The following is a 21,691-nucleotide window of genomic DNA, read 5'->3' as shown; positions in this document are numbered from 1 at the left end:
AACAAGGAAGTCCTCGCTATAGATATATGTCTCCGCTTCTCCCTCTCAAGCATTCAGAAGTTTTAGGGGCCTCATAAGCTGTATCTGAACTTAACCCAGTGAGTCCCACTGTAACGCCAGTGCGTTTTGGACTTAAAAACCCTTTTAAACATTGTGTGTTTGAGCTACAGACTTCATTGTACCATTGGATTAGTCTATTTCCTCTGCATCCGTAGATACCATTAGTCTGTGTGATTAACGGGGGCTGAGCTAGAGCGGTGTTCGTGAGACAAGGGGCGGATCCCGAAGGGGCCGGGGGTCCAGTGGCGGTTTAAGATTAGGGAGGACGCTCATTTTTTTAATGAGCAGGCCTTATTTCTATTACAGCGTATCGGATTACTGTTATTCATATTCCATTCACCCAGCTCAATGTAACATCGATAGGTTTAGGCTACTACATGATACTCACATTTTCCCTATACCCATCATGAGGTTGCTACAACCTAGCTTATGAATGAAAGTTTACAACGTAGGTGCACAGGTCGAGAGAAATTTGAGTAATCAAGGTGACAGACAGTGACACATTCAATACCGCCTTGCACGCACTTACCTGCATCTAGCTGATCTAGGGTGTAATCATTAGTCCAACAGTTGAAAACAAGAGTTTCTATTGGACAAATTCAGGTATGTTTATCCTTGTTTCGTTCTGTTTGCTTCCGTTTAAGAATGTTTTTCAACAGAATAGGCGGAATGAATACACCCCTGATCACACGCAAACACAGTTCACTTTCATAGCAGCCACATACAAACAGCATGATCACTTTGATAGTTGTAGCTATAAGTCCTTCTCGCATCTAAGCGCTCTCTCTCACCTTTTCCCTTCACTTGTGGACTTCAATGTACAACACATCAGCTGTCTGTGACATGGCGAAAAATAATTTCCAAACCAAACCCTTATATCATAACCGCTAACCTCTACACACAGCCTACATCATTGTCACCATTATTAGCTAACGCTATTGTCAACATAGCTACTAGAACTAACGTTTTAGCAAACCCGCTACAATCATGCAGTACAGTGTACAGTCAGCAAGCAGTTTTAGTAGTTACACCGGTGGGCCCAGTGGCAATAAATTAATAAAACCAAAAGCTTACCTTGACTTGGAAGAGTTCCAGTGTTGGATAGCTGTAGCCAGCTAGCTAACATAGCATCCCTCTCTGTTTGAGACGGTTGTTTGAGTAGGCTAAACTAGCTAGCTGCATTTGCTAGCTTAGTGAAAGTCAAAGTCAAAGAAAATACAATGAAATATAGCTAGCTCTCTCTCTTGCTTCTCCTTCATTAAAAAAAATATATATTTCTTCAAAAGTGTTCAACTATTGTCTTTCTCCCACATTTTATGCACTGCAGTGCTAGCTAGCTGTAGCTTATGCTTTCAGTACTAGATTAATTCTCTGATCCTTTGATTGGGTGAACAACATATCAGTTCATGCTGCAAAAGCGCTGATAGGTTGGAGGACGTCCTCTGAACGTTGTCATAATCACAGTGTAAGTCTATGGAAGATGGTGAGAACCATGAGCCTCCTAGGTTTGATATTGAAGTCAGTGTACCCAGAGGAGGATGGAAACTATCTGTCCTCGGGCTACACCATGGTGCTACCCTAGACATTTACATTACATTTTAGTCATTTAGCAGACGCTCTTATCCAGAGCGACTTACAGTTAGTGAATACATTATTTTATTTTTATACTGGCCCCCCGTGGGAATCGAACCCACAACCCTGGCGTTGCAAACGCCATGCTCTATCAACTGAGCTACATCCCTGCCGGCCATTCCCTCCCCTACCCTGGACGACGCTGGGCCAATTGTGCGCCGCCCATGAGTCTCCCGGTCGCGGCCGGCTGCGACAGAGCCTGGATACGAACCAGGATCTCTAGTGGCACAGTTAGCACTGCGATGCAGTGCCTTAGACCACTGCGCCACTCAGGAGCGCTGTTGAGTGTGTTTTAATCAATATTTGGTGGCTTGTGAATATATTTAGTATAGTTTTATCTAAAAATATCACTTTTTAATGTTTCACAATTTTATTTTTATGAAATTCACTGAGGAGGATGGTCCTCCCCTTCCTCCTCTAAGGAGCCTCCACTGCTGGGGCCTGGTATTTTTACAAAAACGTCTGTAGAGTCTGAATGGTTTGAGCTACAAACTATTAAACGCTATCTATGAGAAGCTGAGACTCTCACAAACATGTTTTGCTTCATGACTCTCACAAGCTACACAAGAGTCATTAGAAGGTAAGGGGTTCATCTACATAGAAGATCATATGAAATCCCAGGACATAGTGTCTATAATACTGTAATAAGCACACATAGTTGCTGTCACAAACTCCAAACTCCACACAGTTGTCACTGACTAGTTGGATATTAATTTCCCAGTGAGAAAACAAAAGCTGTACTTATGGCATTCATATAAATTCATTTTTGTCAGGTTTTTGCTTTGGCGGATCTTATTTGTTTTGTTGACATTTGTCATTAAAATTCATGAATGCAACTGTTTATGTCAAATTGTATTGTGTAGTAATTGTAGCCCTGGTTGTCCTGATAATAAAATGGTAAAACACTTCATTGTGAGGCTAAATATAAGGGCTGGATATGCAGATAAATGAATGTCAGATCAATTAAAAGGATTGGATAGGTACAGTTGAGGTCGGAAGTTTAGATACACTTAGGTTGGAGTCATTCAACCACTCCACAAATTTCTTCTTAACAAACTATAGTTTTGGCAAGTCGGTTAGGACATCTACATTGTGCATGACACAAGTAATTTTTCCAACAATTGTTTACAGACAGATTATTTCACTTATAATTCACTGTATCACAATTCCAGTGGGTCAGAAGTTAACATACACTAAGTTGACTGTGCATTTAAACAGCTTGGAAAATTACAGAAAATGATGTCATGGCTTTAGAAGCTTCTGATAGGCTAATTGACATCATTTGAGTCAATTGGACGTGTACCTGTAGATGTATTTCAAGGCCTACCTTCAAACTCAGTGCCTCTTTGCTTGACATCATGGGAAAATCAAAAGAAATCAGCCAAGATCTCAGAAAAACAATTGTAGACCTCCACAAGTCTGGTTCATTCTTGGGAGCAATTTCCAAACACCTGAAGGTACCACGTTCATCTTTACAAACAATAGTACACAAGTATAAACACCATGGGACCACGCAGCCGTCATACCGCTCAGGAAGGAGACGTGTTCTGTCTCCTAGAGATTAACGTACTTTGGTGCGAAAGTGAAAATCAATCCCAGAACAACAGCAAAGGACCTTGTGAAGATGCTGGACGAAACAGGTTCAAAAGTATCTATATCCACAGTAAAACGAGTCCTATATCGACATAACCTGAAAGGCCGCTCAGCAAGTCTTGCTGCTTTTGTCTTGCTGCTTTTTGTTCTATGCTGCTCTGTCTGTATGCTACGTCTTGCTTGTCCTATGTTGCTATGTCTGTATGCTATGTCTTGTTCTATGTTGTTATTGTCTATATTGTAATTGTTTTTAATAACCTGCCCAGGGACTGCGGTTGAAAATTAGCCGGCTGGCTAAAACCGGCACTTTTACTGAAACGTTGATTAATGTGCACTGTCCCTGTAAAAATAAACTTAAACTCAAACTCAAACTCAAGGAAGAAGCCACTGCTCCAAAAACGCCATAAAAAAGCCAGACTACGGTTTGCAACTGCACATGGGGACAAAGATCGTACTTTTTGGAGAAATGTCCTCTGGTCTGATGAAACAAAAATAGAACTGTTTGGCCATAATGACCATCGTTATGTTTGGAGGAAAAAGGCGGTGGCTTGTAAGCCGAAGAACACCATCCCAACCGTGAAGCACGGGGGTGGCAGCATCATGCTGTGGGAGTGCTTTGCTGCAGGAGGGACTGGTGCAGCTCACAAAATAGATGGCATCATGAGGAAGGAAAGTTATGTGGATATATTGAAGCAACATCTCAAGACATCAGTCAGGAAGTTAAAGCTTGGTCGCAAATGGGTCTTCCAAATGGACAATGACCCCAAGCATACTTCCAAAGTTGTGGCAAAATGGCTTAAGGACAACAAAGTCAAGGTATTGGAGTGGCCATCACAAAGCCCTGACCTCAATCCTATAGAACATTTGTGGGCAGAACAGAAAAGGTGTGTGCGAGCAAGGAGGCCTACAAACCTGACTCAGTTATACCAGCTCTGTCAGGAGGAATGGGCCAAAATTCACCCAACTTATTGTGGGAAGCTTGTGGAAGGCTACCCGAAACGTTTGACCCAAGTTAAACAATTTAAAGGCAATGCTACCAAATACTAATTGAGTGTATGTAAACTTCTGACCCACTGGGAATGTGATGAAAGAAATAAAAGCTGAAATAAATAATTCTCTCTACTATTATTCTGACATTTCACATTCTTAAAATAAAGTGGTGATCCTAACTGACCTAAGACAGGGAATTTTTACTAGGATTAAATGTCAGGAATTGTGAAAAACTGAGTTTAAACGTATTGGGCTAAGGTGTATGTAAACTTCCGACTTTAACTATACATGTACAGTGTCCCTCTCATATGCTACCATTCAAGTCTACTTATCCTGAGTGCACCTTCAGTGTCCAGGGCCAAACACAGAATCTATTTCTACAACTTTTTTCTGAAGTATTTACCCCAAACAAAAGCAATGTTTGAGTGACAATCTTACAATATGCAGAACATATTACACTGGTCACCCCTGTAGTTTGAAATCAATCATGGAAGATGTTATGCCACAGGACTGTCAGGTGGGCCTTAATTTTGCCAGTGAACAGGAGGCCAAGACGTTCTGAGTCACTGTGGAGGACAAGATCAACCAGAGGGCCAATCATCAAAGTAAGTTAGTTTAAAGCCTAACTAATTCTATATCTAATATCTGCACCTTCAATGAATGCTGTTGTCCATGCAGACAGAAGAGGACCACCGCAATTACCTCCATAAAATAGAGAGTTCTACAAATTAAGTTATAATCAACATACACGTCCTCATCAACATCACCAACAACTACGTTTCACCATCTCAACATAAAATGAGTAAAAACGTATAGGCAAAAAAACTGTTTATTTTTTATTGTTTTTTAAATCTGTGAACTGAAATAGGTTGCTACTGCATACGCTTTCCATAAGACCTTTTTTGTGTGCCATCAGCCCCTGCAATGCATCCTGGGAGCCTAGTCATTGTGGACATTCAGAACCCTGACATCCTAGCATCCCGCTAACGCTGCCCAGCCGTGCCCACCCCCTCCCCTGCCTGTATAACCATTCAGAGGGAAATAAGCAAAAGAAGAGCAAGAAGAAGATAGTTAAACCGACCAAGGTGGCTATAGGATCCACCAGTGGATTTAAGTCAGTAACCTAAAATCCTCCCACTTGATGGCCAACAGATTTTCTCGTGGAGTTTTCATTCAATAGGGTTTTAAGTACATTTCTCTTAAGCAATCCTTTTTAATATGGCGCACCTTTAATTCTAATTTTGTCAGCAGACTCAAAAGAATACATCGAAAGAATGGGTTCAGAATATAGGGATCAATGAAATAAAGACATATATGCATATTCGTCTCCGTTTCAGCACCAATTGGTAGATTAAAAAATACTTTGATCTTGTAGAACCCATGGTAATGTTGGAAGATTGGTGTACATAGAATTATAATAGGGAGAATAGTCTACGATAGTAGGCTATACCCTAGTCTATTGTCTGCACATACCTGCCCTAACCATCATGTTCAAACTGTTACGGCTTGGTCTGCGCTACGCTCCATGACGATTTAATTAGCCTACATGTCTTTTTTTAAACATTTATATTATCAACTGTTACTAATGATCCTCAGCAAAAACCACACGGCAGTGACAGCATTTACAGAGGAAGCAAATTAAGGTTAACGAAACAATGTAATTAAATGGAATGATAATGTAGGCTATACCAAATAAAGGGAACTAACAGAAAAATACAGTACATCATTCATCAATGATCAACAAATTAAAGATGGAAAACAAATGGAGTTGAGGCAGTTTGGAAAAGTCAGAATGGCTTGAGTGGAGGGCCCATCAATCGTACAGTACAGCCAGGGAGAAAGTCAGTCTGTCAGACAAGCCAGGAGCTGTTTAATCAGGGCCCATCGCTTTGTCCGACGTTCCCAGTTAATCCATAGTAGCCGCTCTTCTGTAGGCAGCTGATCCTCCATTGCCGACAGTGTTGCACCCACCTGGGAGCTGCTTTGCCTGCAGTAAAGTTCCAGAAAATCAACCACACATCAGCAGTGGTCAGGAACAGTCCCTCTGCCAATCAGACACTGCAGTCTCCACCTTCTAACCAGCAGATGAAACAAAAAAGCTGGAACTGCTGCTGCTGCATTATTTAAATGCAAACATTAGCCATCCAGCTAGCTAGCTAGCCAAGGCAAACTGATTTAACATCAAAGTGCTGTAACTATGACATTGAATCAAACAGAGATTTATCAACAAATACAAGTTTCTACAATCTTTTACAAAAAAATACCTTAGAAATTATTAAATATTTACAAAATGTACAGGAGCTCTCTGCCTAGGCAACCTCACGGCACCATGGCAACCACAAAACCGGATATGTTGATATGCTTCAGTGAGGCCATATGACTGGTTTCACATTTGTCTCCAGCGATTATAAGGAAAAATAGATCTAAAACAAGTGTCATTTATATTTACAATTCCCTTATCCAAACAGATTACTCATTTACCTAGCTCTTTTTCAATAGCTCTTCTCAAGTTATAAATTACAGTGCATGGAGAATGGTGTTATTTCTATCAGAAAAAATAAAGTAGATGCTTTTTCCATTTGGAACCGGTAGGTTCGCTAGACCTTATTCATGGTTTGCACGTAAACGTGGTGGAATTATTAGGGAATTAAGTCAAGGTCAGAATCCGGCGTATCTGTAGACACATCTCTGCCATACCTTCATTTATTCGATCTGCATCCCAAACTAGTAGCTGGTGAATAGCATGATATTCTCATGCTTAAGTTCAAGGATAGAATACACGTTGAGAGAAAAGGGCATAAAAAGGGAATTACGTTCCATTTACACACGCTTAACTTGGGTCGGAATCGGCCACCTAAAGCATAAATTGAATCATAGCTGAGAGGTTGTCTATATTAGGGCTGGGCAATATATCATAAATACCGGTATACACACCGGTATGGATTTTTACAATACTGTCTATAAAGGTATTTTAATACAGTGATAAATAAATGAAAAGTTCAACAAGTTGTACAACCTCACTGTCAGTTTTGTCCTAGTTTGGTTGAGAATAAAACCATCAGAATGGAGAAAGCCTATTAAAATCACTTAGAATTAATTTCCTGCCATTCTAGGGTCATGCACTACTCATAAAACATATTAAGAACTTCTATTATTCAGAAACTGAATAATAAATAATGTCAAATACCGCCATACCTTCAGAAATGTATATGATATTTTGGCTATATCGCCCAGCCTTAGTCTATAGCCATCAATGCCTGCTTTCTCTTGAAAACAAGAAGTAAAGTTAATCAACATTAACTCATAGGTCACTCCAATTGCAACTGAAAGTTATGTACACATTTATTCTACAGAAATACGTTATGTCTTACAATAATATATTGGAGCCATGAACATGTGTTGCTAACTGCCAATTATCTGATTGTAGACCCACAACCTGGACCCTGACCTGAAGAACTTGTTATCCAGCTCTGGGATCAGTGAAGACCAGCTGACCAACGCAGAGACCTCCAGACTAATCCATGTTTTCGAACAGTCTTCGGGGATATGATGAAGATTTTTTAGTAAACTATTGGATAATCAAAGTTAAATCACAGACGTGACGAACATAAAGTGAGGATTCTCTGTTGCTAGGCAATAACTTGAATGGTTCCTTTCACTGGGCTTGGGAGTGTGTGTGAAGTGGGAATCTGACCTAGGGTCGAATTGCTCACTCTTACCTAAATCCATGGCTGTTCTACCTTATCAGAGAATGAAACCAGACTGTGGCTCTCCTTAGGCATATCCCTGGAACGAGCCAGGGTTGAACAGAGTTCAGGCTAAAACCCTTTGTCTCTCCTTGGCTATCTTCTTGATTGATTACAGCATGATGGGGTGGGGTTTGTTTATGTTTGAAAGATTAAGTATGGACCTGTCATGTCCAACAATCAATCTTCAGGTCAAGCCAGGGTGAGCCGGGGTTGAACAGAGTTTAAAACTGAACATGATTGTTTTTGCATGACAAGGGTGTGATTGATTGTAACAATATTATTTCTAAACTGAGGAAGTGGGCAGAGTGGTAGAGAGCGGGAAACTGAAGATAATGGTAGGAGAACCTAAGAGGGAGGGGCTTTGAGCTAGGATGTGTGTGAATGGGACTATATAGACTGTCACGTTAGTTTATAGACGGGACGGACCAAGGCGCAGCGTGATATGCATACATGTTTATTTGACTTATAAACACAACGACAAAACAAGAAGTCCAAGGTACACAAACAACATACCTCACACGGAACAAGATCCCACAACCCACTAGTGCCAATAGGCTGCCTAAGTATGGTCCCCAATCAGAGACAACGAGCGACAGCTGCCTCTGATTGGGAACCACACCGGCCAACATAGATCTAGACATACTAGAATATACAACATAGACAATCACAACATAGAAAATCACACCCTGACTCAACAAATAAGAGTCCCCAGAGTCAGGGCGTGACAGTACCCCCCCCCCCCCCCCCAAAAGGTGCGGACTCCGACCGCACAACCTTTACTTAACAGGGTAGGGGCCGGGTGGGCATTCCGCCTCGGAGGCGGATTCGGCTCCGGGCGTGACCACCACCTATTCTCTGCCTCCCTGTTGCGCCTCTGGTCTGGTCTGGACCTCTGCGCGCTGCTTCCCCTCTCCTTCCTCCCACTATACTCCAAGCCCTGTCTGGACCCTGGTGTGGGAGACCCTGAACCTGGAGAGGGGCTGACGTCTGGGTCTGGACTGGAGCCGCTGACCGGAGCTGGATCAGGCACCGGTGGAGCGGACTGCTCTGGCTCCGGAGTAGAGCCGCTGACCGGATCTGGACTGGACCCCGGTGGAGCGGACTGCTCTGGCTCCGGAGTGGAGCAGCTGACCGGAGCTGAACTGGGCACCGGTGGAACGGACTGCTCTGGCTCCGGAGTAGAGCAGCTGCGAGGAGCAGGCACGGGCCGTGCCGGACTGGACACACGCACCACTGGCTTGGTGCGAGGAGCAGGAACAGGCCAGGCCGGGCTGGCGACGCGCACCACTGACTTGGTGCGAGGGACAGGAACAGGCCGGACCGGGCTGGCGATGCACACCACTGGCTTGGTGCGAGGGGCAGGAACAGGCCGGGCCGGGCTGGCGAAGCGCACCACTAGCTTGGTGCGAGGGGCAGGAACGGGCCGGACTGGACTGGCGACACGCACCACTTGCTTCCTTCTGCTGCCTAACCAGCTCCTCTCGCCGTGCCTCTACACTTTCCTTCTCCCTTTTAGCCTCCTGTAACCTCGTCATCCACCCCGTGTGCCCCCCCCCAAAAAAATTATTGGGGTTTTCTCTCGGGTGTCCGTTGTCGGCACGGTTGGCGCCGTTTCACCTCTCCTGCCTGGGCATCTACCTTCGCCCATGGCCCTTTCCCCACAAATATCTCCTCCCATGACCACCATTTGCCCACCTGTGACATGGCTATTCGCTCTTCCTGGGCACGCTGCTTGGTCCTCGTTTGGTGGGATCTTCTGTCACGTTCGTTTATAGACGGGACGGACCAAGGCGCAGCGTGATATGCATACATGTTTATTTGACTTATAAACACAACGACAAAACAAGAAACGAAACGTGAAGTCCAAGGTACACAAACAACATACCTCACACGGAACAAGATCCCACAACCCACTAGTGCCAATAGGCTGCCTAAGTATGGTCCAGAAAACGTTTGACACAGGTCAAACGTTTTCTGTAAGTCTTCACAAGGTTTTAACACACTGTTGCTGGTATTTTGGCCCATTCCTCCATGCAGATCTCCTCTAGAGCAGTGATATTTTGGGGCTGTCGCTGGGCAACACAGACTTTCAACTCCCTCCAAAGATTTTTTATGGGGTTGAGATCTGGAGACTGGCTAGGCCACTCCAGGACCTTGAAATGCTTCTTACGAAGCCACTCCTTCGTTGCCCGGGTGGTGTGTTTGGGATCATTGTCATGCTGAAAGACCCAGCCACGTTTCATCTTCAATGCCCTTGCTGATGGAAGGAGTTTTTCACTCAAAACCCCATTCATTCTTTCCTTTACACGGATCAGTCGTCCTGGTCCCTTTGCGGAAAAACAGCCCCAAAGCATGATGTTTCCACCCCCATGCTTCACAGTAGGTATGGTGTTCTTTGGATGCAACTCAGCATTCTTTGTCCTCCAAACACGACGAGTTGAGTTTTTACCAAAAAGTTCTATTTTGGTTTCATCTGACCATATGACATTCTCCCAATCCTCTTCTGGATCATCCAAATGCACTCTAGCAAACTTCAGACGGGCCTGGACATGTACTGGCTTAAGCAGGGGGACACGTCTGGCACTGCAGGATTTGAGTCCCTGGCGGCGTAGTGTGTTACTGATGGTAGGCTTTGTTACTTTGGTCCCAGCTCTCTGCAGGTCATTCACTAGGTCCCCCATGTGTGGTTCTGGGATTTTTGCTCACCGTTCTTGTGATCATTTTGACCCCACGGGGTGTGATCTTGCGTGGAGCCCCAGATCGAGGGAGATTATCAGTGGTCTTGTATGTCTTCCATTTCCTAATAATTGCTCCCACAGTTGATTTCTTCAAACCAAGCTGCTTACCTATTGCAGATTCAGTCTTCCCAGCCTGGTGCAGGTCTACCATTTTTTGTTTGTTTCTGGTGTCCTTTGACAGCTCTTTGGTCTTGGCCATAGTGGAGTTTGGAGTGTGACTGTTTGAGGTTGTGGACAGGTGTCTTTTATACTGATAACAAGTTCAAACAGGTGCCATTAATACAGGTAACGAGTGGAGGACAGAGGAGCCTCTTAAAGAAGAAGTTACAGGTCTGTGAGAGCCAGAAATCTTGCTTGTTTGTAGGTGACCAAATACTTATGTTCCACCATAATTTGCAAATAAATTCATAAAAAATCCTACAATGTGATTTTCTGGATTTTTTTTCCTCAATTTGTCTCATAGTTGACGTGTACCTATGATGAAAATTACAGGCCTCTCTCATCTTTTTAAGTGGGAGAACTTGCACAATTGGTGGCTGACTAAATACTTTTTTCCCCCACTGTAACTATGTGAGAATTATGTTCATAGACTACAGCTCAGCATTCAACACCATAGTCCCCTCCAAGGTCATCACCAAGCTAGGGACCCTGGGACTGAACCCCTCCCTCTGGACTTCCGGATGGGTCGGCCCCAGGTGGTGAGGGTAGGCAACAACACCTCCGCCACGCTGACCCTCAACACAGGGGCCCCTCAGGGGTGTGTGCTTAGTCACCTCCTGTACTCCCTGTTCACCCAGGTCTGCTTGGCCACACATGACTCCAACACCATCATCAAGTTTGCTGACGACACGATGGTGGTAGGCCTGATCACCGATGGCGATGAGACAGCCTACAGGGAGGAGGTCAGAGACTTAGCAGTGTGGTGCCAGAACAACAACCTCTTACATTTACATTACATTTACGTCATTTAGCAGACGCTCTTATCCAGAGCGACTTACAAATTGGTGCATTCACCTTATAGCCGGTGGGATAACCACTTTACAATTTTTTTTTTTTTTTTTTTGGGGGGATGTGGTAAGGGGGGGTAGAGGGATTACTTTATCTTATCCCAGGTATTCCTTAAAGAGGTGGGGTTTCAAGTGTCTCCGGAAGGTGGTGAGTGACTCCGCTGTCCTAGCGTCGTGAGGGAGCTTGTTCCACCATTGGGGTGCCAGAGCAGCAAACAGTTTTGGCTGGGCTGAGCGGGAACTGTGCTTCCGCAGAGGTAGGGGGGCCAGCAGGCCAGATGTGGATGAACGCAATGCCCTCGTTTGGGTGTAGGGACTGATCAGAGCCTGAAGGTACGGAGGTGCCGTTCCCCTCACAGCTCCGTAGACAAGCACCATGGTCTTGTAGCAGAAGCGAGCTTCAACTGGAAGCCATTGGAGTGTGCGAAGGAGCGGGGTGACGTGAGAGAACTTGGGAAGGTTGAACACCAGACGGGCTGCGGCATTCTGGATGAGTTGTAGGGGTTTAATGGCACAGGCAGGGAGCCCAGCCAACAGCGAGTTGCAGTAATCCAGACGGGAGATGACAAGTGCCTGGATTAGGACCTGTGCCGCTTCCTGTGTAAGGCAGGGTCGTACTCTCCGAATGTTGTAGAGCATGAACCTACAGGATCGGGTCACCGCCTTGATGTTAGCGGAGAACGACAGGGTGTTGTCCAGGGTCACGCCAAGGCTCTTCGCACTCTGGGAGGAGGACACAACGGAGTTGTCAACCGTGATGGCGAGATCATGGAACGGGCAGTCCTTCCCTGGGAGGAAGAGCAGCTCCGTCTTGCCGAGGTTCAGCTTGAGGTGGTGATCCGTCATCCACACTGATATGTCTGCCAGACATGCAGAGATGCGATTCGCCACCTGGTTATCAGAAGGGGGAAAGGAGAAGATTAGTTGTGTGTCATCTGCGTAGCAATGATAGGAGAGGCCATGTGAGGATATGACAGAGCCAAGTGACTTGGTATATAGCGAGAATAGGAGAGGGCCTAGAACTGAGCCCTGGGGGACACCAGTGGTGAGAGCACGTGGTGCGGAGACAGATTCTCGCCACGCCACTTGGTAGGAGCGACCGGTCAGGTAGGACGCAATCCAAGAGTGAGCCGTGCCGGAGATGCCCAACTCGGAGAGGGTGGAGAGGAGGATCTGATGGTTCACAGTATCAAAGGCAGCAGACAGGTCTAGAAGGACAAGAGCAGAGGAGAGAGAGTTAGCTTTAGCAGTGCGGAGAGCCTCCGTGACACAGAGAAGAGCAGTCTCAGTTGAATGACCAGTCTTGAAAGCTGACTGGTTTGGATCAAGAAGGTCATTCTGAGAGAGATAGCAAGAGAGTTGGCTAGAGACGGCACGCTCAAGAGTTTTGGAGAGAAAAGAAAGAAGGGATACTGGTCTGTAGTTGTTGACATCAGAGGGATCGAGTGTTGGTTTTTTGAGAAGGGGTGCAACTCTCGCTCTCTTGAAGACGGAAGGGACATAGCCAGCGGTCAAGGATGAGTTGATGAGCGAGGTGAGGTAAGGGAGTTGGTCACCGGAGATGGTCTGGAGAAGAGAGGAGGGGATAGGGTCAAGCGGGCAGGTTGTTGTGCGGCCTGCAGTCACAAGTCGCAAGATTTCATCTGGAGAGAGAGGGGAGAAAGAAGTCAAAGCATAGGGTAGGGCAGTGTGAGCAGGACCAGCAGTGTCATTTGACTTAACAAACGAGGATCGGATGTCGTCAACCTTCTTTTCAAAATGGTTGACGAAGTCATCCACAGAGAGGAAGGGGGGGGGGAGGGGGAGGAGGATTCAGCAGGGAGGAGAAGGTGGCAAAGAGCTTCCTAGGGTTAGAGGCAGATGCTTGGAATTTAGAGTGGTAGAAAGTGGCTTTAGCAGCAGAAACAGATGAAGAAAATGTAGAGAGGTGGGAGTGAAAAGATGCCAGGTCCGCAGGGAGTCTAGTTTTCCTCCATTTCCGCTCGGCTGCCCGGAGCCCTGTTCTGTGAGCTCGCAATGAGTCGTCAAGCCACGGAGCAGGAGGGGAGGACCAAGCCGGCCGGGAGGATAGGGGACATAGAGAGTCAAAGGATGCAGAAAGGGAGGAGAGGAGTGTTGAGGAGGCAGAATCGGGAGATTGGAGGGAGAAGGATTGAGCAGAGGGAAGAGATGATAGGATGGAAGAGGAGAGAGTAGCGGGAGAGAGAGAGCGAAGGTTGCGACGGTGCATTACCATCTGAGTAGGGGCAGAGTGAGTAGTGTTGGAGGAGAGCGAGAGAGAAAAGGATACAAAGTAGTGGTCGGAGACATGGAGGGGAGTTGCAGTGAGATTAGTAGAAGAACAGCATCTAGTAAAGATGAGGTCAAGCGTATTGCCTGCCTTGTGAGTAGGGGGGGACGGTGAGAGGGTGAGGTCAAAAGAGGAGAGGAGTGGAAAGAAGGAGGCAGAGAGAAATTAGTCAAAGGTAGACGTAGGGAGGTTGAAGTCACCCAGAACTGTGAGGGGTGAGCCATCCTCAAGAAAGGAACTTATCAAGGCGTCAAGCTCATTGATGAACTCTCCAAGGGAACCTGGAGGGCGATAAATGACAAGGATGTTAAGCTTGAATGGGCTAGTGACTGTGACAGCATGGAATTCAAATGAGGAGATAGACAGATGGGTCAGGGGAAAAAGAGAGAACGTCCACTTGGGAGAGATGAGGATTCCTGTGCCACCACCCCGCTGACCAGATGCTCTCGGGGTATGCGAGAACACATGGTCAGACGAGGAGAGAGCAGTAGGAGTAGCAGTGTTTTCAGTGGTAATCCATGTTTCCGTCAGCGCCAAGAAGTCGAGGGACTGGAGGGTAGCATAGGCTGAGATGAACGCAGTTCCAGAGGCTGCCGGAGACCTGGAACTCCACGTGGGTCGTGCGTGCAGGGACCACCAGGTTAGAGAGGCAGCAGCCACGCGGTGTGAGGCGTTTGTATAGCCTGTGCGGAGCGGAGAGAACAGGGATAGACAGAGGCATAGTTGACAGGCTACAGAAAATGGCTACAATAATGCAAAGGAGATCGGAATGAAATGAACTAAACATCTGGTAAAGCGAGAGAGCGGGGCCTCCCTCACTTACATTTCACTGAAACACCCAAATATAACTCTCCCAACTTCCACCTCAGAAACTATCATTGTTGTAAACTACAGTGGTTCAATGTTTTCTAGGAATAGACTAACTAGAATATTCAGCTAGCTAACTTGGTACAGTATTCTTCTGTGAAAACCGTCCTGGGCACCTAGTCATATGACGCCACAGCCAACTAGCATGCCGGACTCCAACAACTCTTCCTCAACATCAGTAAGACCAAGGCGCTGATTGTGGACTATAGGAGAAAGAGCTGAACAATGGGCTACTAACAGCTTACTACACAACACACACTTAGTATTACTTTCTTAGCTACAGTATACATATCTCCCTGGCATATTACATCATTTATGCAGCAGCATACAATACATTTTTGGACTCACCTTGTTGTGCTGTGCTCACTTGAACAGGAAGGTTGCGTGGCGGTCCTTCTTGGGCAAATTTTGTCATCAAAGTCTTTCATTCCCTGGATTTATGGTGCTTTCAAGAAAACTGGGAACTCTGAAAAAAACAAGGTCGAATCATGATGACGTATTTTCCCAGTTTGAGCTCATTTTTTCCCAACTTCCCAGTTGTCTTGAACTCACTGAAGTCAAGTTTTCGCAGTTCCGAGTTAACAGTTGTTTTGAGCGTGGCACAAATCATGCTTGACTTCATCATGTGGTCCTCTGTAGCTCAGCTGGTAGAGCACGGTGCTTGTAACGCCAAGGTAGTGGGTTCGATCCCCGGGACCACCCATACACAAAAATGTATGCACGCATGACTGTAAGTCGCTTTGGATAAAAGCGTCTGCTAAATGGCATATTATTATTATGCTTCATTGACAGCATGGCCAATGTTGAATGTTTATCATTTTAAACTTGGAAAAGAGACCCTTAATCCCAGATATGGGACCACACAGCCACTCCACTGAATAGCAAGCTAGTGCTTGCTTTGCAATGCTTGCAGTTAGCCACTGTCACTGATTCCTTCCAAACCACCCATTGTTGAATTTGCGATTTCCAACTTGTTGTGTAATGTTTATGTCCAATGGCCGATGAGCACCGATACATTTTTTCTATAATTTCTCTTCATTATTTCTCTTTATATGACAATAATTTAAAAGGATTTGCCAGTAGATTGTCGACTTGATTCATGATGATGACTGCTAGCTAAGATTTTGAAAGTATGATGTTGACATGATCAGTCCAATCAAAGCTACTGTAGATATAACGTGATTTGACGTCATTTTATCTGTGGCCAATGACCTTGAGCCATCTTGGATGGGCACTTCTAATTTAACTCTATGGCAGCACCCAAGGGGCTTGAATTTTTTTGCTCTACCCTTAGACATGGCAGTGACATACTGTCCCCACGAGTGACAGAACACTGAGCTAATCATGGCGCAACTAGAGAACATTACCAACCAGGGACGGCCTGTTCAATAGGGCGATATGGGCGACGCACTGCCAAACGGGAAAAGGAAGGGATTTTTTTTCTAATCAATTATATCACGGCAACAGTAGTTATCAGTGTTCACGTCTGATCTGCCAGCCACTAAATGTCAAATCAGGCTAAAGTCGTGCTTCAAATGGCCCCGCCCGTTTTTGGGGCGATTTCAGTCAAGTTGAAAATCGCCCAGAAGTCTCTCATAGCCTGTCATGTAAAATCTATTTTTTTCAAATTTCAAAGCTTTCAATACATTCTCTATGGGTGTCTGTGGGCTTGCACTTACGCGCTTTCGTCATACGTGACGTAACCATGAACGTAACTAAGACAATAGCGGCTAGCAGCGTCTCTGTTGCGACCTGCAGTGTGGCGTTATTTTATGTTTTTAATTTGTAGACTTAGTTTACAAACATTCTGCCAACCATGGATTTCCAGTGGTTGGTTTTGGACTGATCTTGTTGATCGTGTACATACCCGCTACGAACGGACTAAATAATGAAAACGCTGCTGGCAGCGGAATCCCAATACAGCTGGGAGACTTGGCTGGATGACAGAGTCCCGGACAGAGAAGTGGAGCCGGCCGGCTTCACCCTGGTCAGAGCGGACCGCGATCCTGGTAAGAGAGCGACTCTGTACCCCGACATTGAACTGCTTTCTGTGTCATTGCGACCTTACTATCTGCCCCGTGAGTTCCCCCAATTGTTTGTTACCGTTGTGTACTGTTGATAATCACAAGTTTACTGGAGAACTGAGACCAAGTAGAGACTTTGGACAGGGTGGATATGGTATAATAAAGGCAGTTTATTCAGAGGTAAAGATATCTGGAATCGCGTGCACGGACTCGTTCGTCAAACTCTTAGGGAGAAGAGAGCCCCGAAAACATTGTGTGCAGACATTTTATACAATAAATGATGTAGGTTGAATCTAGTAGTTCTGATCTTCTGATTGGTCCTGATGAGTTGGGCGAGGTCCCCTCCACTGTTGCATTGGCTCTGAGTCGGTTTCTCTGTCTTCAAATGTTCAGCCTAAAGAGAGGGGATTTTTGTGTGTGTGTGTGTGTGTGTTTAACAGTGATGATGTGTGTGTGTGTGTGTGTTATCAGTGATGATGTGTGTGTGTGTGTGTGTGTGTGTGTCCTCAGAGCAAGAACTCGTGAGTTGGAAGAACTGAGAGACCTATGGCGTGGGTGTTGTCCTTGGCCACCTGCTGACAAGGCTGACAAGATAGGACTCTTTTGTCCATTGTTATAGGATAGGAACAGCATTGATTGAAAACAAACGCCCAACACAAAATGGGTCATGCACAAGATTTTAGTCAGACCAAGCTATAACATTATATATTTACTACGACAGTACATTCAACCAAAAGCTAATATAACAAAGGCATCAGAGATAATTTATAATCTGTCACAGAAACTGGAATCCATCTCCCCAGATCAGTCAATAAATGCTTCTGGTATTGACTTATATGCTGCCCCTGTCTTCATGTTGTTGCTGGACATATCTTTTTTAAAATGTGTGTAGGTCACCTAAATCATCAGAAAAATTGCCCCTCCTGAGAATTTTTTCAGGAGCCGCCACTGTTACCAACACCTACGCTCCGTATTTTCCGCTGGCTGCCCCACCACCACAGAAAGCACTGAGCTAGGCTGAAACACCTGCATTTTGGAGCTGGCTTACTCAAGAAGCAAAAAAGAGACCATGTTCGTATGTGGCTTTATTAACTCAATGAATTGTTTTATTTTTTTTACGCTGTTTGCAAACTGATATGACACGTATTAATGGCAAAATAACATGCAAAACAGGCAAGCCCCCCCAAAAAATATATATTTGTTAATATTTTAGCGACCCCTGAATGACGGGTCGCCACTGCTTTATTATTATCTGTCCTGATAACTAGTCACTTTACCCTGCCTTCATGTACATATCTACCTAAAATACGGCAGGGATGTTGGTAGAGCATGTCGTTTGTAACGCCAGGGTTGTGGGTTTGATTCCCATGGGGGGCCAGTATAAAAAATATATAATGTATGCACTCACTAACTATAAGTTGCTCTGGATAAGAGCGTCTGCTAAATGACAAAAATGTTAATACTTTTTTCCCTCACTGTATTTAGGCTTGCCATAACAAAGGAGTTGAATATGTATTGACTCAAGATATTTCAGCTTTTCATTTTTTATTAATTTGTAAACATTTCTAAAAACGTAATTCCACTTTGACATTATTGGGTATTGTGTGTAGGCCAGTGACACAAAATCTCTTAATTCATTTAAATTCAGGCTGAAACACAACAAAATGTGGAAAAAGTAAAGGGGTGTGAATACTTTCTGAAGGCACTGTAGCACAGTTTCAGCAGCTACGCTTGTCTTAAATATTTTAGATCACTGTGCTGCCATATTTATAGACCTATCCAAGGCCTTTCATACTGTCAAAGATTTCCTACTTATTCAAAGTTGCCTGCAATGGGCCTCAACCAGGCGTCTTGCAAGTGGTTTGGGAACTATCTGTCAGACAGGACACAATGTGTGCTTTCTGATGGTGTCAAGTCAAGTTACATTTACGTAATTTAGCAGACGCTCTTATCCAGAGCGACTTACAGTTAGTGAGTGCATACATTTTTCATACTGGCCCCCTGTGGGAAATGAACCCACAACCCTGGCGTTGCAAGCGCCATGCTCTACCAACTGAGCTACAGGGGACTAGTTACCTCGATATTACTAAAGGTGTCCCACAGAGGTCGATTTTAGGACCTGTCCTCTTTACTATTTATCTAAATAATATTGGTCTATCTGCAAAAACCTGTAACATTCATCTGTATACAGATGATACTGTTATGTACGCTATTGCCCCTACTGCTGACCAGGCTATGTTAGAGCTGCCATCTGATTTTGTTGCCTTGCAGAAAGCCCTTATTGATTTAAAATTGGTACTTTATGCATATTGTTTTCTAATTCTTGTAGTAATATTTCTGATGGTTTACACATTTATGCATTTGATGGGCCGCTCATCGAGCAGGTTCCCACATATAAATATCTGGGCTTTTGGATTGACTGAAAAATTATGTTTAAAAAACATATGGATGAGCTAGTTAAGAAGCTGCCATTTAAAATAGATCATGCCTCTCCCTAAACAGCAGGAAGCAGGTTGTACATGCAGTCATCCTGCCATCTCTTGATTATGGTGACACCATTTATCAGAATGCAGCAGCCACTACTCTAAAACCTTTGGATGCAGTGCACCACAGCATGCTTTGCTTTATCACAGGTAACAGGTTTAATACTCATCACTGCATCCTTTATCAGAAAGTCGACTGGACCTCTAAATTCCTGTAGATCCCTTAATTTCTCCCTTTTTGTTTACTAAGCTCTGCTGCACAAGCTTCCAACATATCTCACTTCTCTGTTAAAGTATAAAGATACGAGGCACCAAATCCGTTCACAGGGTTGATTAAATCTTGAGGTCCCTCGTGACTCTACCAACCTAAGTAAATCAGCCTTTAATTTTAATGCCCCCCATGTTTTGAATAATTTATTATCCTCATTACATCTGGAATCCCTGGTGCCAATGGGGCAGTTTAGAATGCTAACGAATAATGAATTCACTGAGGTTTGTGAGTGTTTTGGTTGATTGTAATAATTTATTTGTGTTGTTGAAATGTAGTGTATCTTGTAGTTTCTTTTTTTGCTGTTTTATTGAATTATCATGTTGATTTGTGAATTGTTTGTTCTCAGGGCAGCAATTGGGCTCCCCTGAATAAATACAAGTAAAAAAATGTTTTATAATAAATACAACTTTACTGTATATGAAAAGACAGTAAGCCCCCTCTGGTGGAGCAGATGTCTAATAACATTTAGTGTGTGTGTGCGTGCGCACAAGCGAGCACTTGTGTGTGCTGCTCTAATTTAAGAGAATGGAATGAGAATTAATTCAACCATTCCCCAATCTTGATTCCCTATTACATTTATCTGTACTGAAATATTACAAAAGGCTAAAACATATCATAATAATAAAATAATATTTATTACAAACAACCATATCAATTTAAACTAACAAACACATCTACTAGTACAAAGAAAAAACACAAATGTAGTCAACGTAGCACAATGACAAACACAGCAAAACAGCAAAACAAAGAACCGCTAAATATACAGTATTCCTTCTGAGAGGGGTTGACTTGTTCTAATGCTGGCTTCATGTGGGAAATGGGAAACTGGGAAGTGGGAAATTCGACATCATTGGGTGCGTTTGACATTGCAGGCGACTTTAAAGGCGAGGCGAGACTGAGTAATTTGCAAATCACCTTCCATCATAAATAACTACTCAAAATTATTTATAGATCAGTCAGTCGGTCACAATTTACCCACGATTCATCACGGTTTTGATGATCTCGAACGCGGCCATAGCTCCACATGGCGAAGTGACATTTTCAACAGAAATCACGGAAGCGGGGTACAGAAGAAACCTTTCTCCATTGAAAGCAGTGTAGCCAAGCCTGAATTCAAGCAATAACGAGTTACATTTTTAAAAATTATAACTGGATTATAGCTCCCGTCCAAATGTCGTGAATGATATATATATATTAATGTCATAGTCACCAGTCAACTCCATTACACTCAAAAGTAACTTCAACCAATGAATGCTAGCGATGGCTAGCTGTACTAGCTATTCTTCCAGTCTGTCTTAGTGTTAGCATGCTAATAGCACACCCACAAAAATGTAGCCTATATTTTTAAAGCTGCAATATGTAACTTTTTGGGCGACCCGACCAAATTCACATAGAAATGTGAGTTATAGATATGTCATTCTCATTGAAAGCAAGTCTAAGAAGTGGTAAATCTGTTCTATGCGCGCTATTTCTATGCTTCCTGTTCTTAAGCATATTTTACTTTCTGTTTCGTACACTAGCTTCAAACAGCTGAAAATACAATATTTGTGGTTATGGAAAATATATTTCACAGCAGTTAAGATGGTACAATGATTCTCTACACTATACTTGCTTGTTTTGTCACACAAACTGAAATTAGGCAAACTTTTAGAATTTTAGCAACCAGGAAATTGATTTCTGAATAGTGCATCTTTGAGGGGTATGCAGTAGGTTGATAATGACAACACCAAAGTATGTTGAATCGCTAAGCTAGCTAACATTGATAATAATAAAGTTAGCTAGCTTGCTAGTATTGACAACAAACAACTGGTAGCTACATTATACCTATTGATAAGGTTGTAATTCTCAAAACCGGATTTATTGTCATCTTTTGGTTGAAAAGGTAAAAGGTCAGTGGTGAAACGTCACAACTCGACAACAAAATGTTATCCGAGTTTCCCTGTAATTCCAATTTGGAGAGTCACTCAAGTGAAATTTCCCAGTGGGA

Source organism: Coregonus lavaretus (assembly GCF_964263955.1).
Source record: "Coregonus lavaretus genome assembly, chromosome: 20".
NCBI classification, from domain to species: Eukaryota; Metazoa; Chordata; class Actinopteri; order Salmoniformes; family Salmonidae; genus Coregonus; species Coregonus lavaretus.
Note: the sequence above shows the minus strand (reverse complement) of the source record.